General features: G+C 46.8%; 1 pseudogene; it reads left to right on the top strand.

Moving 5' to 3' along the window:
• Positions 1–11,418: 11,418 nt before the first annotated feature.
• Positions 11,419–12,223, top strand: LOC122926931 (annotated as a pseudogene).
• The last annotated feature ends 4,128 nt before the right edge of the window (positions 12,224–16,351 follow it).

Consider the following 16,351-nt stretch of genomic DNA (forward strand, 5'->3'; position numbering starts at 1 on the left):
AAGTGGTCGAATCTGCACCTTTCATAGAACGGATGTCTTGTCCCAAGTCGTCATTTCTCACAAAAGGCAGTACCAGTCCTGCACACGTATGTAGAACAGAAGGTGGGCCAGTCCTTAAGCCTGTCTGTGTCTGCCAAAGTGCACGGTAGTGCGGACTTGTGGAGCTGTAACTATGGTCAGGGACAATGCATGTCCTTTACGGCCCACTGGGTGAATGTGGTTCCTGCACAGCCACACCGGAAACTTGGCCAGGTGACACCCTTCCGCCTCCACGTTGTCGCACCATTTGTCCTGCAACAATGTCCGCCTCTGTGTCATGCTGGACAGGATACAAGATACTATAGACAAACAGAAAACCACAAAACAAGTGTCTAGGCCAGAAGCTGGGGATAAAGGTCACCTCCTGACTAATCCCTACCAGCTTTTCCTAGCTTCTGTGCCCACATTCAGACCTTGAAGGTGGGAATAAACATTCCCCCGTGCCTAAGGCTGAAGATTCCCTAAAATTCCTAAGATGGTGAAAGGAGGAAAGAGACAGCCTGCTTCCTCAGGATCTGGAGGGGGCAGGCATCTCTCTAACAGCCTAGACAGAAAACAAAACAACTTATCTTGTTACTGAGCAGAAACACCCGCACAGGACACTGGGAAGGGGTGTAATTTAAACTCATACAAACGATCCCACCCAGTGCACCTAAAGGGAGGTGGATACAGCTCAACTCCAAACCCCCCCCAAAAAAAAAAAAATACACACGTGCTGCTAACCTGGCAGACCTACGCACATAACCTGAGCAGGGCATGACACTCTGCCTCTTCATCCTTCACCATGTCCTCAGCATTCACTGCAGGAACTAGTCACAGTGCCCATCCAGCATTCCATATGTGCAGGGCACGGCGATGTCATGCGGTTCTGCACCTGGTTTGCCTAGGCGAACATAGTCACACAGGGGAGGAACTGCTCCATGTCCTTCAGAAAGAAATCGACTGCTGGCTTTTTCCGTGACAACTGAAAATTGGAACCATTGGTGACCGACAACGGGAAGAACATGTTGTCGGCGCTGCGCAAAGGAAGGCTGAGTCATATGCCCTGCATGGCACACGTGTTCAATCTGGAAGTCTTCCACCCATCTACAAGACATCCTAAAAATGGTCAGGAAACTTTGCATGCACTTCAACCACTCATATACCACAAAGCATACCCTCCTTGAGCTGCAGCGGCAGAACGGCATCCCCCAACATAAGTTGATATGCGACATTTCCACCCGTTGGAATTCCGATTGTATGAACAGAGAAAGACCATCAACGATTACTCGCTTGATCCAAGCGGATAGGAGTACTCCCCTTTGTAACTTCGATGTCAGCCAGTGGCAGCTCATGTGTGACACATGCCGTTTTTTCAGGCCCTTTGAGGAGGCCACGTTATTTGTCAGTCGCCAGGACTATGGGATAAAAACTGTCATTCCACTGCTTCATGTCCTGGAACAGATGCTGGTGGATATGGCTTGTCAGGGGACTGGGGACATGGTACCTATTTCTCACGGCCACCTAAGCCCTGTGGGGGCTGAACTGGAATACTGCAGTGAGAGGATAGGAGGAGCAGGAGCAGCCAGAGGAGCAAGAAGGCGATGAGGAAGATGAGACAGAAGACCCAGACACACCGTAGCAGTATGCAGTGGAGATGGATGCAGGAAATCCCTCAAAGTTACTTGCACAAATGGCCCGCTCTATGCTCACATGTTTGCGTAGCGACAGCAGAATTGTCACCATTTGACAGAGGGACTACTTCTGTGTCTCCACCATGTTGGACCCTTGCTACCGTTCCCAAATTGGGGCCTTTTTTAGACCCACTGAGAGGGAGGAAAAACTGAAGTACTACAGAGACACCCTATTTAGTCAGTTGGCCTCTGCCTATCTGCGCCATCGTCAAGTCTCTCACAGGTCGGACCGGGGGCCTCAACGCTCACATTCCACTGCTATGGCTGCTGGGGAGGGGTGCGGTGGCAGGAACAGTAGCAGCTCTATCAGCAGCAGCCTGAGTCAAGAGTCCATGATGAGCAGCTTTCTTCACCCGCATGGTGAAAAAACTACTCACCAACAGCGGGTAGACCTGGAGCAGGACCTGAACCAGCAGGTGGTGGCATACTTGGACAGCACCCTGCCACCCCACTACTGGGCAGCCAAACTGGATTTGTGGCCGCAACTGGCAGAGTTTTCCCTGGAAAAGCTGTCCTGTCCAGCCAGTAGTGTGGCATCAGAGCAGGTGTTTAGTACGGCTGGGGCCATAGTTACCCCAAGAACTCGACTGTCCACCGAAAATGTGGAGAGACTTACTTTTGTCAACATGAATCAGACATGGATCGACAAGAATTTCCACCCACCGATGCCTGATGCAGCAGATTAGATCATCCATCTCCACACCATGTCACCATGCCACTATGTGGTATCATGCTGCTGCTGTTGCTGCCATCTCCACGCTAATTTACCTTGCGACTCTGTGGTATCATGCTGCTGGTGTTGCTGCAATTTCCACGCTATGTCACTGTGCCATTCTGTGTTATCATGCTGCTGCTGTTGCTGCCATCTCCACATTATGTCACCTTGCCACTCTGTGGTATCATGCTGCTGCTGTCGCTTCCATCTCCACACTATGTCACCTTGCCACTCTGTGGTATATTGCTGCTGTTGCTGCCATCTCAACACTATGTCACCATGCCACTATGTGGCCTTCATTATGCTGCTACTGCTGCTTAAAAGGCCTTAGACTGATCACTCGCTTCACAATCTAATTTAGGTTTTGGAACCGACAAACCCAACTTGCTTTGCCCTCAGTCTTTTATCCAGACTCTGTTAGTGTGCTTCTATGTGGCCTCCTAATGCTGCCATCTCCACACTATGTCACCTAGCCACTAATTTTAATAATCAGGCTGCTGCTGCTGCTTGAAGGTCTTGGACTAATCACCCGCCTTACGATCAAATTTAGGTTTTGGAACCGACAAACCCAACTTGCTTTTAAGGGCTGCATTAATCTGCAGGTTACCGTCGTACTGCTCTACAGATAACTTTCCATCTGCATCTTTATCAAAAATCTGTGCCCTCAGTCTTTTATCCAGACACTGTGGCCTCCTCATCCTGCCGCCACCTACAGACTGTCATTGTGCCACTCTGTGGTCTCCTCATGCTGTCTTCAAACTCCAGAATCTGTCATTGAGCCACTCTGTAGCCTTCTGATGCTGTTGCCAACTCCAGACTCTGTCACGGCTGAGGATGGGGAAAACCCTCAGCCGTGCGATGCCAGAAGATGTTAAGCGCTGCTTGGCCAGGACGACAGTATTAGGGAGCAGGTCACCTCCTATCGCGTCCCTAAACTGACCCTGACTCCTAACCATATGAGTCAACCCTGAAGGTGGGAGGACTCATACACCGGATGCCTTAGGGTCCCTGCTAGCCTTCAGGATTGCCCTGGAACAAGGAGCAGGGTAAGACGACCTGTTCTTCCTAGGCACGGAGTCTCACTAGCCAAGCTGCAAAGGGAAGAGAACATAAACAGCCTATGGATATGGCAGGAGGATGAAAAGCACTTTCACACCTACCTGCCACAGACACACAGACTGGATCCCGTGCAATACAGCAAGTGTCCACACCCAAACACCAGTGGACACAGCACACACACAAACACACAGGAACCCAGATCCATAGGTGCATAATATAACAAGGAAAACATCAATTGGACATCAACATAAAACCTAAGAATGACAATTTGTTTATGACCACAAGGGTGGCCCCCGCTGGCAGATTGAAATACCAGGAGAGTGTCTCCAGCAAAGCATGGCTGAAGCACCCCTCAGCTTCTGATGTACAACTAGGCTTTATAGCTCAAAGTGGCCACACCCAGCGCGGACACACCCAGTGCTCACAGCCTAGGAAGGGAATTAACCCTTCACACACCAGACAAGGGAAAACAGCAACTTAAAGGGGAAGTGAACACACAAACAACCCCGTGCACACCAAACATGGGAAAGTGCACACATACAAACCAAGTTGCCAAGTACAACCGCATGCACTTACAGCAAGCTGCCTAGCAACAGCTCAGGCTGCTATGCTGCAACAGTACAACATAACTTGTTGCCCGCGGCAACCACAAGTGAGGCAGCACACTAGCGGCCCTCACCTGTGGTTGAACGCCTACATACAAACCGCAGGCAACAGCATGCGGTTCAAGAGTCACGACCATGACCATGGCCGTGACAGACTCTTTCATTGTGTCACTTTGTGTCCTTCTCATTCTGCTGCAAACTACACACTCTGTCATTGTGCCACTCTGTGGCCTCCTCATACTGCCGCCACCTCCAGAATCTCTGTCGTTGAGCCACTCTATAGCCTCCTCATGCTGCCGCCACCTCCAGACTCTGTCATTTTGCCACTTTGTACCCTTCTTGATTCTAACATGGACCTGTAAGACTGAGTTAATACTTGAGTTATTTGGTCAGTTTTGGATCCGTCACTGCACAAATAAGTGAAGTGTGCAGTGATTCTGAAGAAAGGCAACGTTGAGAATAGTCATGATCTAGAGATAAGCATATAATTTCAAAATGTATCAAATTCAACACAAATTTTGCAAATATTTAGGTCAAATCAGAATTTTTGGCAATTGGATTCAGGCAAATTTCTCAAAAAATCTGTGAATATTTCAAATCAGAAGAAAGGAAAAATGAATAAGGATCACATGACCCAGGCAACATGTGTCTGTGTGAGTGTGGAATTGGAAAAAATGCAATTCCACCACAGTTTTATGTTTTTCTGATATATTTTTTTTTTTAAGACGTTCCATATGAGGTAAAAATTCACATGTTGCTTTCATTTTTCAGGTCAGTACATTTACAAGGATATCACACTTGGATAGTTTTTCTTTTACGTTTCTTTTTTTTTTTTTCGTTTTAATACATAAAAAAAAAAGTTTTTTCATCTCCAGATTCTTCCGAACCCTATAATTTATTTGTTTTTGTGTAGGAGCTGTGTGAGTTTTTTTTTTTTTTTTTGCAGTGATACCATTTTCAAGTGTGTGTGAATTTTTTATCACTTTTCGTAAAAAATTTGGGAGGTAAAGTGACAAAAATGGTGAATTGGCCATTTTTTTTTTCCATATGCCATTCACTATATGGAATATTGTTCTCTCTTTAACAGTATGGGTGTTTTACGATGCAATGATGGCTATTTTTTGTTAGTTGTTCATTTATTTATTTAGTTATATTTTATATGTTTTTTCTTTACTTTTTTTTTAAAGTCACCCTGTGTGACTATAACTAGCAATCATCAGATTGCCAATTGTATTCTGTGATGGGTATATATCCAACCATCACAGAAAACCCCATTCACTGCATTCGCGGTGGGCCCCATTCACTTTAACGGCAGGTGAACCTGAAAAACCTTCAGGTCATATTTGCAGCCACCAAATACTTACTAGAAGTGCACAAATAGTCCCGCAACATGGACAGTGACATACCAGAGAGGGATCAATGGCAAAAATTCCCACAAAAAATATGTATTTTAATCAGGGCCATTTTTATGCGTCTTAAAGAGAAACTCTTAAAAATGTGCCCTGCTGGAGAATAGACATTTTTTATTTTAGGCCACGGGAGTACAGGGCCTAAAAATTATGCATTCACCTGAGAGAAAAGAACAAGTGATTACGTGGCTGGAGATACATTAGGCGGTCACTGAATAACAATTTTACTGTAGGCCAGTAGAGTACAGGCCCCAAAAATTAGGCATTCACCTGACTGAAAAGAACAAGTAAATATGTGGCTGGAGGTATACTAGATAGTTAGTGGATAACAATTTTACTGTAGGCCAGTACAGGCCCCAAAAAGTAGTCATTCACCTGAAAGAAAAGAGCAAGTGATTATGTGGCTGGAGGTATATAAGATGGTCAGTGGATAACAATTTTACTATAGGCCAGTACAGGCCCCAATAATAAGACATCAACCTGACAGAAAAGAATAAGTGATTTTGTGGCTGGAGGTATATTAGGCGGTCACTGAATAACAATTTTACTGTGGGGCAGTGGAGTAAAGGCCCCAAAAATTAGGCATTCACCTGACTGAAAAGAACAAGTAAATATGTGGCTGGAGGTATACTAGATAGTTAGTGGATAACAATTTTACTGTAGGCCAGTACAGGCCCCAAAAAGTAGTCATTCACCTGAAAGAAAAGAGCAAGTGATTATGTGGCTGGAGGTATATAAGATGGTCAGTGGATAACAATTTTACTATAGGCCAGTACAGGCCCCAATAATAAGACATCAACCTGACAGAAAAGAATAAGTGATTTTGTGGCTGGAGGTATATTAGGCGGTCACTGAATAACAATTTTACTGTGGGGCAGTGGAGTAAAGGCCCCAAAAATTAGGCATTCACCTGACAGAAAAGAACAAGTGATTATGTGGCTGGAGGTATATTAGACTGTCACTGGATAACTATTTTAAGGTAGGCTAGTACAGGCCCCAAAATTTGGACATTCACCTGACATAAAAGAACAAGTGATTATGTGGCTGGAGGTACATTAGGCGGTCACTGAATAACAATTTTACTGTAGGCCAGTGGAGTACAGGCCCCCAAAATTAGGCATTCACCTGACTGAAAAGAACAAGTGACTATGTGGCTGGAGGTATATTAGACGGTCAGTGGATAACAATTTTACTATAGGCCAGTGGATTACAGGCCCCAAAAATTAGGCATTCACCTGACAGAAAAGAACAAGTGATTATGTGACTGGAGGTAAATTAGGCGGTCACTGGATAACAATTTTACTGTAGGACACTGGAGTAGAGGCCCCAAAAATTAGGCATTCACCTGACAGAAAATAACAAGTGATTATGTGGCTGGAGGTACTTTAGGCGGTCACTAAATAACAATTTTACTGTAGGCCAGTACAGGCCCCAAAAATTAGGCATTCACCTGACAGAAAAGAACTTGTGATTATGTGGCTGGAGGTACATTAGGTGGTCACTGGCTAAAAATTTTACTGTAGGCCAGTACAGGCCCCAAAAATTAGGCATTCACCTGACAGAAAAGAACTTGTGATGATGTGGCTGGAGGTACATTAGGAATTCACCTGACATAAAAGGCCTTTTATGCTACTGTATATACATAAAACAAGGACCATTCTTTGTTCTGGGTGGTGGCGGACATGGGCTGGCATGAGGAAATTCAATTACACGTGGTCGTCACAGGTGTTGAATTCCTCCAAGATCCATGCCTCATTTATTTTTAGAAATGTGAGGTAGTCCACACTGTCGTGAACTAGGCGAGTGCGTCTATCGGTCACGATCCCCCCTGCTGTGCTGAATGTCCTTTGGGACAGGATACTCGACGAGGGGCAAGCCAAGAGTTCCATGGCAAATTGTGTCAGCTCTGGCCACAGGTCAAGCCTGCACACCCAGTAGTCCAGGGGTTCCTCTCTTCTCAGGGCGTCTACATCGAACGTTAACCCGATGTAGTCGGACACCTGTCGGTCTAGGCATTCCCCGAGGCTGGATCTGGAGAATTGGCTGCAAGATTGATCGCATATCCGACGTGACCAACACATCTTCAAACCACCCTCTTCTTGCAGGCGTGGTAGGATTGGTACCCGTACCTGTTTCGCTGTGGGTGGAAATTCCTCTGCCAGCACCCGCAACAGCAGAATGCAGCATCTCTCGCAGCAAGGCCTGGAAATGCTACATTCTGACAGCCTTCTGTGATGCTGGTAACATGTCTGCCATTTTGAGTTTGTACAGGGGTCTAAGTACGTTGCCACCCAGTACAGGTCCTTGACCTTTATGCTTTTTATACGGAGGTCCCTCTTCAAACACTGTAGCATGAAGGCCACCATTTGCACTAAATTGGAAGCGGTGGAGTGCCTTGACTGCTTCTCATTGCCCAGGACAATGTAGTCCTTGGTCTCCTCCCACCCAGCCACGGACAACACCAGAGATCCCAGAAGAGTTTAAAGTCCCCCTCAAAGCCGGCTCTTCTTGCTCCTCCTCCTCCTCCCCCCAGCCACGATCCTCCTCTGACCCCTCTTCAAAATCCTGCTGATTGTCTCAGATGGAGTAGCCCCCCTGGGAATTCATTCAGCATTGCAACTTCCTCATCTTCCACCTCCTGCTCCTCGATGGCTTGATCAATGACACAACCCAATGCATGCTCCAGAAAGAAGACATAAGGTACGATGTCCCTGATGGCACCCTGGCTGCGACTGACCAGTTTAGTGATGATCTCATCAAATGGCCGCAGAAGTCTGCATGCATCACGCATGAGCAGCCACTGACTCTGTGAAAAGAAACCAAGCTCCCCAGCACCTGTCCTGTGCTGCAGAGTTCGTACAGGTAGTCATTAACGGCACGTTGCTGCTGGAGCAGTCTATCAAGCATATAAAAGGTGGAGTTCCAGCGCGTCGGGCTGTCACAAAATCAGACGCCTGATGGGTAGATGGTGTCACCGCTAAACGTCAGCAAGGCGAGCCATGGCCGTGTAAGGTCTTCTAAAATGGCCAGAGTTTTTCTTGGCCTGCCACAAGACTTCCTGCACCCTGGGGTATTTGGCAGCGAATCGCTGCACGACTAAGTTCAGGACGTGTTCAATGCACGGCACGTGTGTCATTTTGCCCTGTTTCAGCGTGCTTAGCAGATTGGCACAGTTGTCGCACACCACTTTACCAACTGTTAAATTGAGCGGGGTTAGCCACTGATCGGCCTGTGACCGCACAGCTGAAAGCAGTGCAGGACCAGTGTGGCTCTTGGCTTCCAGGCACAACAGCCCGAGCATAGCATGGCAACATCTTACCTGGCACGTTGAATAGGTCCTGGCGAGCTTGAGGGGTGCAGCAGAAGAAGCAGTAGAAGTGGAAAAGAAGGAGTCAGCCGAGGAGGAGACAGAGGATGGAGTAGGAGGAGGAGAAGAAAAGGCAGGCCTGCATGCAATCCATTGCGGTAACACCAAATCCACACGGGTGCCACGGGTTACATGCTTGACGGCCGTCAGAAGGTTCACCCTGTGGGCAGTAAAAGTTATGTACCTTCCCTGCCCGTGTTTGCTAGACCACGTGTCTGTGGTCAGATGTATCTTGGCTCCGACACTGTGTGCCAGAGATATATTCACTTGCCGCTGAACGTGGCCATATAGCTCTGGGATGCCCTTCTGGGAGAAATATTTCCTTCCGGGGAACTTCCATTGCAGTGTGCCAATGGGCAAAAATTTTCTCCCAGGCCACCAGTTTATATGGCAGTAGTTGGCGGGCTAGCAGTTCCGACAAGCCAGCGGTCAGACGTTGGGCAAGAGGGTAATCCAGCGTCATCAACTTTTTATGCTCGAACATTTGGGCCACGGAAGCCTGCCTTCTGCCAGATGAATGTGACGATGGCATGGTGGAAGGTGGAGTGGAGGACAAATGGGAGGAGAGAGGAGTAGGAGAAGAGGCAGGACGTGGAGCTTCGGGAGTGTGGTTTTGTGGGTTATGACGGCGTTGCTCGCATTGGGCTGGGTGATGGGAGGCCAGGTGCCTTCTTAAGGCGGTCATCCCTAGGTGAGTGTTGGGCTTACTGCGACTTATGCATAGACAGCACAAGCTGCAGATGGCAACACTATTGTCAGCAGCTGAAACGTTAAAAAAAAGCCCACACTGCAGAGCCATGTGCCGGCGTCCTGGGAGCGCAAGATGTGACCATGCATGGTGGATGGCTCGATCCAGATACATTCTGCTTGATACAGATACATTCCCAGCAGTCTGATTTTTGCCTCCGGTGCACTGCGAGTTCTGCCTGCTTCCCCTTCTTCTCCTCCTTCTCCTCCCTATCTGCTGCTCCATCTCTCCCTCTGAACTCCCCTCCTCTTCCTCTCTTGTGGGCACCCACGTGACATCCAACGACATGCAATCATCGTCAACTTCACCACCACTGACAATGGAGATCTTGGAGTAGGCAGCAACAGTGGGTACCACCCCACTTGGACTGATCTGGGTACTGTCGTCAGACCGCTAGGTGGCGGCCGTTGCTAACCCCTCTTCCTCATCCGATGCCTAGAATGGCTGCGCATCGGTAAGGTTTGGGAATGGATGGGCAAATAATTTCTATGACACGAGTGGAGGGGCTATAGTGGTGGTGGTGTCTTTGGGGGTGCACATAGCAGAGAGTGAGGAGGGTGCAGATACAGAGGATGAGGAGGCTGCAGAAGCGAAAGGCTGAGTGAGCCACTCAACCAACTCTGGTTCGTCATTTGACATAATTGCACGCACCTTCTCCAACTTCCCACTTAGGCTCCGGCCTGGTGCACCTGCCCGACCCCTACCACCCCCACGGAACGGCCTGCCTCTTCCTTTGCCTGTCATTTTCAAAATGACCCTGTGCCAAAGTCCCTAGAGAAGAGCAGTGTTTGATATATCAAACCCCTTAATCCGTATTTTGTGGAAGCAGATGTATCACAGGCTTAAATCAATATTTGGTGGAAGCAGGTACAGTATATCAATTCCCTTAATCAGTATTTTGTGGAAGGAGGTGTATCGCAGGCCTTAATGGTGGAAGCAGGCATATCAATCCCCTTAATCAATATTTTGTGGAAGCAGCTATATATCACACCCCTCAATCAGTATTTTTTGGAAACAGGTATATAGAACCCCCTAATCAATATTTGGTGGAAGCAGGTATATTGCACCCCTCAATCAGTATTTTGTGGAAGCAGGTATATAGAAATCCTTAATCAATATTTGTTGGAAACAAGTATATCGCACCCCTCAATCTGTATTTTTTTGTAAGCATGTATATCGCACCCCTCAATCAGTATTTTGTGGAAGCAGGTGTATCGAAGGCCTCATTCAGTATTTAGTGGAAGCAGGTGTATCGCAGGCCTCAATCAATATTTGGTAGAAGCAGGTATATCAATCCCCTTAATCAGTATTTTGTGGAAGCAGGTATATCGCACCCCTCAATCAGTTTTTGTGAAAACATTTATATAGAACTCCTTATTCAATATTTGTTGGAAGTAGGTGTATTGCCCCCCTCAATCAGTATTTTGTGGAGGCAGGTGTATCGTAGGACTCAATCAATATTTGGTGGAAGCAGGTATATCAATCCTCTTAATCAGTATTTTGTGGAATCAGGTATATCGCTCCCCTCAATCAGTATTTTGTAGAAGCTGGTATATCAAGTCCCTTCATCAGTATGTTGTGGAAGCAGGCATATCGCAGGCCTCAATCAATATTTGGTGGAAACAGGTATATCAAACCCCATAATCGTTATATAGTGGAAGCAGGTATATTGCAGGCCTCAATCAATATTTAGTGGAAACAGGTATATCGAACCCCTTAATCAGTATTTTGTGGAAGCAGCTATATTGCAGGCCTCAATCAAAATTTGTTGAAAACATGTATATCGTTTTTTTTCCGGTGGTGAACATGGCGGGGACAGAAGAAAAGAAGTTGCCATCCGTTCCAGAAAGCCTTCTGAAAAAGTGGAAAGCTTTTGCGGCCGCTAAGGCCAAGAGGATCAAGAATGTCCTGAAATCTAAAAGGGACCGTAAAGAGAAGTAGAAGAGCATCTACAAGAGGGCCGAGAGCTACTACCAGGAGTACAGGCAGATGTACAGGAAGGAGATCCGCCTGGCCAGGATGGCCCGCAAAGCTGGAAACTACTATGTCCTTGCTGAGCCCAAGCTGGCTTTTGTCATCAGGATCCGCGGTATCAATGGTGTCAGCCCCAAGGTCCGTAAGGTATTGCAGCTCCTCCGTCTGCGTCAAATTTTCAATGGCACCTTTGTGAAACTGAACAAGACTTCTATTAATATGCTGAGATTGGTAGACCCTACATTGCCTGGGGTTATCCCAACCTGAAGTCTGTGAAGTAGCTGATCTACAAGCGTGGTTACCTGAAGATACAAAAGCAGCGGATCCCCCTGACTAATAACTCTCTTATTGAGAGACATCTTGGCAAGCGTGGCATCATCTGTGTTGAAGATCTGATTCACGAGATCTACACAGTTGGCAAGAACTTCAAAGCCGCAAACAACTTCCTCTGGCCCTTCAAACTGTCATCCCCCAGGGGTGGCATGAAGAAGAAAACTACACACTTTGTGGAAGGTGGTGATGCAGGAAACAGGGAAGACCAGATCAACAGAATGATCAGGAGGATGAACTAAGGTTTCCTATGGATGCATCTGACGGGTCAAGTAATAATAAAAAAAAATCCATTTACAAAAAACATGTATATCGAACACCTTAATCGGTATTTTGTGGAAGCAGGTCTATTGCAGGCCTCAATCGATATTTAGCGAAAACAGGTATATCGAACCCCTTAATTGGTATTTTGTGGAAGTAGGTATATAAAACCCCTTAATCAGTATTTTGTGGAAGCAGTTATCTCGCAGGCCTCAATAAATATTTGGTGGAAACAGGTATATCGAACCCCTTAATCAGTATTTTGTGGAAGCAGGTATATCACAGGCCTCAATCATTATTTGGTGGAAACAGGTATATCGAACCCCTTAATCAGTATTTTATGGAAGCAGTTATATCACAGGCCTCAATCAATATTTGGTAAAATCAGGTATATAGAGCCCCTTAATCAGTATTTTGTGGAGTCAATTATTTCGCAGGCCTCAATCAATATTTGGTGGAATCAGGTATATCGAACCCCTTAATCGGTATTTTGTGAAAGCAGGTATATCGCAGGCCTCAATCAATATTTGGTGGAAAAAGGTTTATCAAACCCATTAATCAGTATTTTATAGAAGCAGGTATATTGCAGGCTTCAATCAGTATGTTGTGAAAGCAGGTATATCAAACCCTTAATCAATATTTTGTGGAAGCAGGCATATATTGCAGGCCTTAATCAATATTTGGTAGAAAAAGGTATATCAAACCCCATAATCAGTTTTTTGTGAAAGCAGGTATATCGCAGTCCTCAATCAATATTTCGTGGAAACAGGTATATCGAACCCCTTAATCAGTATTTTGTGGAAGCAGTTATATCGCAGCCCTCAATCAATATTTTGTGGAAGCAGGTATATTAAACCTCTTAATCACCTTAATCATTATTTTGTGGAACCAGGTATATCGTAGGCCCAAATCAATATTTGTCGGAAACCGGTACATCGAACCCCTTAATCAGTATTTTGTGGAAGCAGGTATATCGAACTCCTTAATCAGTATTTTGTGAAAGCAGGTATATCGCAGGCCTCAATCAAAACTTGGTAAAATCAGGTATATAGAGCCCCTTAATCAGTATTTTGTGAAAGCAGGTATATTGCAGTCCTCAATCAGTATTTGGTGGGAACAGGAATATTTAACCCCTTAATCAGTATTTAGTGAAACCAGGTATATCGCACCCCTCAATCAGTATTTGGTGAAAGTAGGTATATCTAACCCCTTAATCAGTATTTTGTGGAAGCAGGTGTATCACACCCCTCAATAATTATTTTTCGCCACAACAGTTATATCATGCCACCATGTTTATTTGGGGCAACAGGTATATCGAAGTCCTCAATCAGTATTTTGTGGAAGAAGGTAGTGTGGATATGGCAGCATAAGGAGGCCACATAGTGGCACAATGACAGTATCTGGATAAAAGACTGAGGGCACAGATTGTTGAGAAAGATACAGATGGAAAGTTATCTGTAGAGCTGTACGACGGTAACCTGCAGATTAATTAAACCCTCAAAAGCAAGTTGGGTTTGTTGGTTCCAAAACCTAAATTAGATTGTGGGCAAGGTGACATAGTATGGAGAAGGCAGCACGAGGAGGCCACATAGTGGCAAGGTGACATAGTGTTGAGATGGCAGCATCAGGAGGACACAGAGTGGCATGGTGACATGGTGTGGAGATGGATGATCTAATTTGCTGCATCATGCATCGGTGGGTGGAAATCCTTGTCGATCCACGCCTGATTCATCTAGACAAAAGTAAGTCTCTCCACAATTTGGGTGGACAGTCGAGTTCTTGGGGTAACTATGGCCCCCACCACACTAAACACCCGCTCTGATGTCATACTACTGGCTGGGCAGGACAGCTTTTCCAGGGCAAACTCTGGCAGTTGCGCCCACAAATCCAGTTTGGCTGCACATTAGTCCAGTGGATCTTCAATGTGGGGTGGCAGGGTGCTGTCCAAGTATGCCACCACCTGCCTGTTCAGGTCCTGCTCCAGGTCTACCTGCTGCTGGTGAGTAGTTTCTTCACTATGCGGGTGAAGAAAGCTGCTCATCATGGACTCTAGACTCAGACTGCTGCTGATAGAGCTGCTACTGTTCCTGCCACCGCACTCCTCCCCAGCAGTCATGGCAGTGGAATGGGAGCACAGATGGCCCCCCGGTCAGACCTGCGAGAGGATGGACGATGGTGCAGACAGGCAGAAGCCAATTAACTACATAGGATTTCTCTGTAGTACTTCAGTTTGTCCTCCCTCTCAGTGGGTCTAAAAAAGGCCCCCATTTTGGAACAGTAGCGAGGGTCTAACATGGTGGAGAGACAGAAGTCGTCCCTCTGCCGAATGGTGACAATTCTGCTGTCACTATGCAACATGTGAGCATGCAGCGGGCCATTTGTGCAAGTGACTTTGAGGGATTCCCTTCATCCATCTCCACTGTATTCTTCCCCGGTGTGTCTGGGTCCTCTGTCTCGTCTTCCTCATCGCCCTCTTGCTCCTCTGGCTGCTCCTGCTCCTCCTCTCCTGTCACCGCAGTAGAAAAAACACTCAATTGGCTACATATTGGCTGTGCTCCAATGTCCTCCTCACCCTCCTCCTCTTCCATTTCAGTCCTCACAGGGCTCACATGGCTGTGAAATCTAGGCGCCACGTCTAAAATCCCCTGACAAGCCATATTCACCAGCATCTGTTCCAGGACATGAAGCAGAGGAATGACGGCGTTCATCCCGTAGTCCTGGCGACTGACAAATAATGTGGCCTCCTCAAAGGGCAGGTGTCATGCATGAGCTGCCACTGGCTGACATCGAAGTTACAAAGGGGAGTACTCCTATCCACTTGGATCATCAAGAAATCGTTGATGGCCTTTCTCTGTACGTACAGTCGGTCCAACATATGGAGGGTGGAATTCCAATGGGTGGAAACGTTGCATATCAGCCTATGTTGGGGGATGCCGTTCTGCTGCTTCAGCTCAAAGAGGGTGTGCTTTGTGTAGTATGAGTGGCTGAAGTGCATGCAAAGTTTCCTGACCATTTTTAGGATGTTTTGCAGATGCGTGGAAGACTTCAGGAACCGGTTGACAACCAGATTGAACACATGTGCCATGCAGTTTGCATGGCTCAGCCTACCTTGACGCAGCACCGACAACATGTTTTGAAGGCTCTCACAAGCGGCCCCGAACGGATCCGTACAGCTCTAATGCATTCGGAGTGGATGCGGATCCGCTCAGAATGCATCAGTATGGCTCTGCTTGGCCTCCGTTCCTCTCAGCAGGCGGACACCCGAACACAGTTTGCAGCGTTCGGGTGTCCTCCTGGCCGTGCGGAGCCAAACGGATCTGTCCAGACTTACAATGTAAATCAATGGGGACAGATCCGTTTGAAGTTGACACAATATGGTGCAATTTCAAACAGATCCGTCCCCCATTGACTTTCAATGTAAAGTCTGGACGGATCCGTCTGACTAACTTTTTTCTGAAATATAATGCAGACGGATCAGTTCTGAATGGATCGCATCGTTTGCATTATAGGAGCGGATCCGTCTGTGCAGACACCAGACAGATCCACTCTGAACGCAAGTGTGAAAGTAGCCACAAAGACATCTGTCAATACCGACAGCTAGAGACATGGCAGATTCTAACAAGGCTGGTCTCTCATGAAAAGCAAATGCACCTTTCAATCTATCCGAAAGACCATGGCAAAATTGACTTCGGAGTGCAGCATCATTCCAACCAGTATCAGCTGCCCATCTCTGAATGTCAGAACAATATATCTCTGCGGAGTGTTTACCCTGGCATAAAAGACGCAGTTTAGACTCAGCCAGAGCAATACGATCCGGGTCATCATATATCTGCCCCAGGGTTACAAAAAATTAATCCACCGATCGGAGGGGCCGTGCCCCCACCGGCAGCGAAAGGGCCCAAGACTGAGCGTTATCCCTGAGCAGCGAGATGATGATCCCCACCCTCCGTTCCTCATCACCAGAGAAATGGGGAAGTAGGCGAAAAATTTAGTTTGCAAGCCTCTCTAAAGCGAACAAAATTCTCACTACCCCCGGAGAACGTATCCGGAAGCGAGATCTTAGGCTCGGAACAAACTCCATGAACAACAGCAGAACCGGTCACCTGAAACTGAGACACAGTTTTACAGAGATCTGCTACCTCCAGCGAAAGACCTTGCATGCGGTCAATCA

Source organism: Bufo gargarizans, chromosome 2 (assembly GCF_014858855.1).
Source record: "Bufo gargarizans isolate SCDJY-AF-19 chromosome 2, ASM1485885v1, whole genome shotgun sequence".
NCBI lineage: Eukaryota > Metazoa > Chordata > Amphibia > Anura > Bufonidae > Bufo > Bufo gargarizans.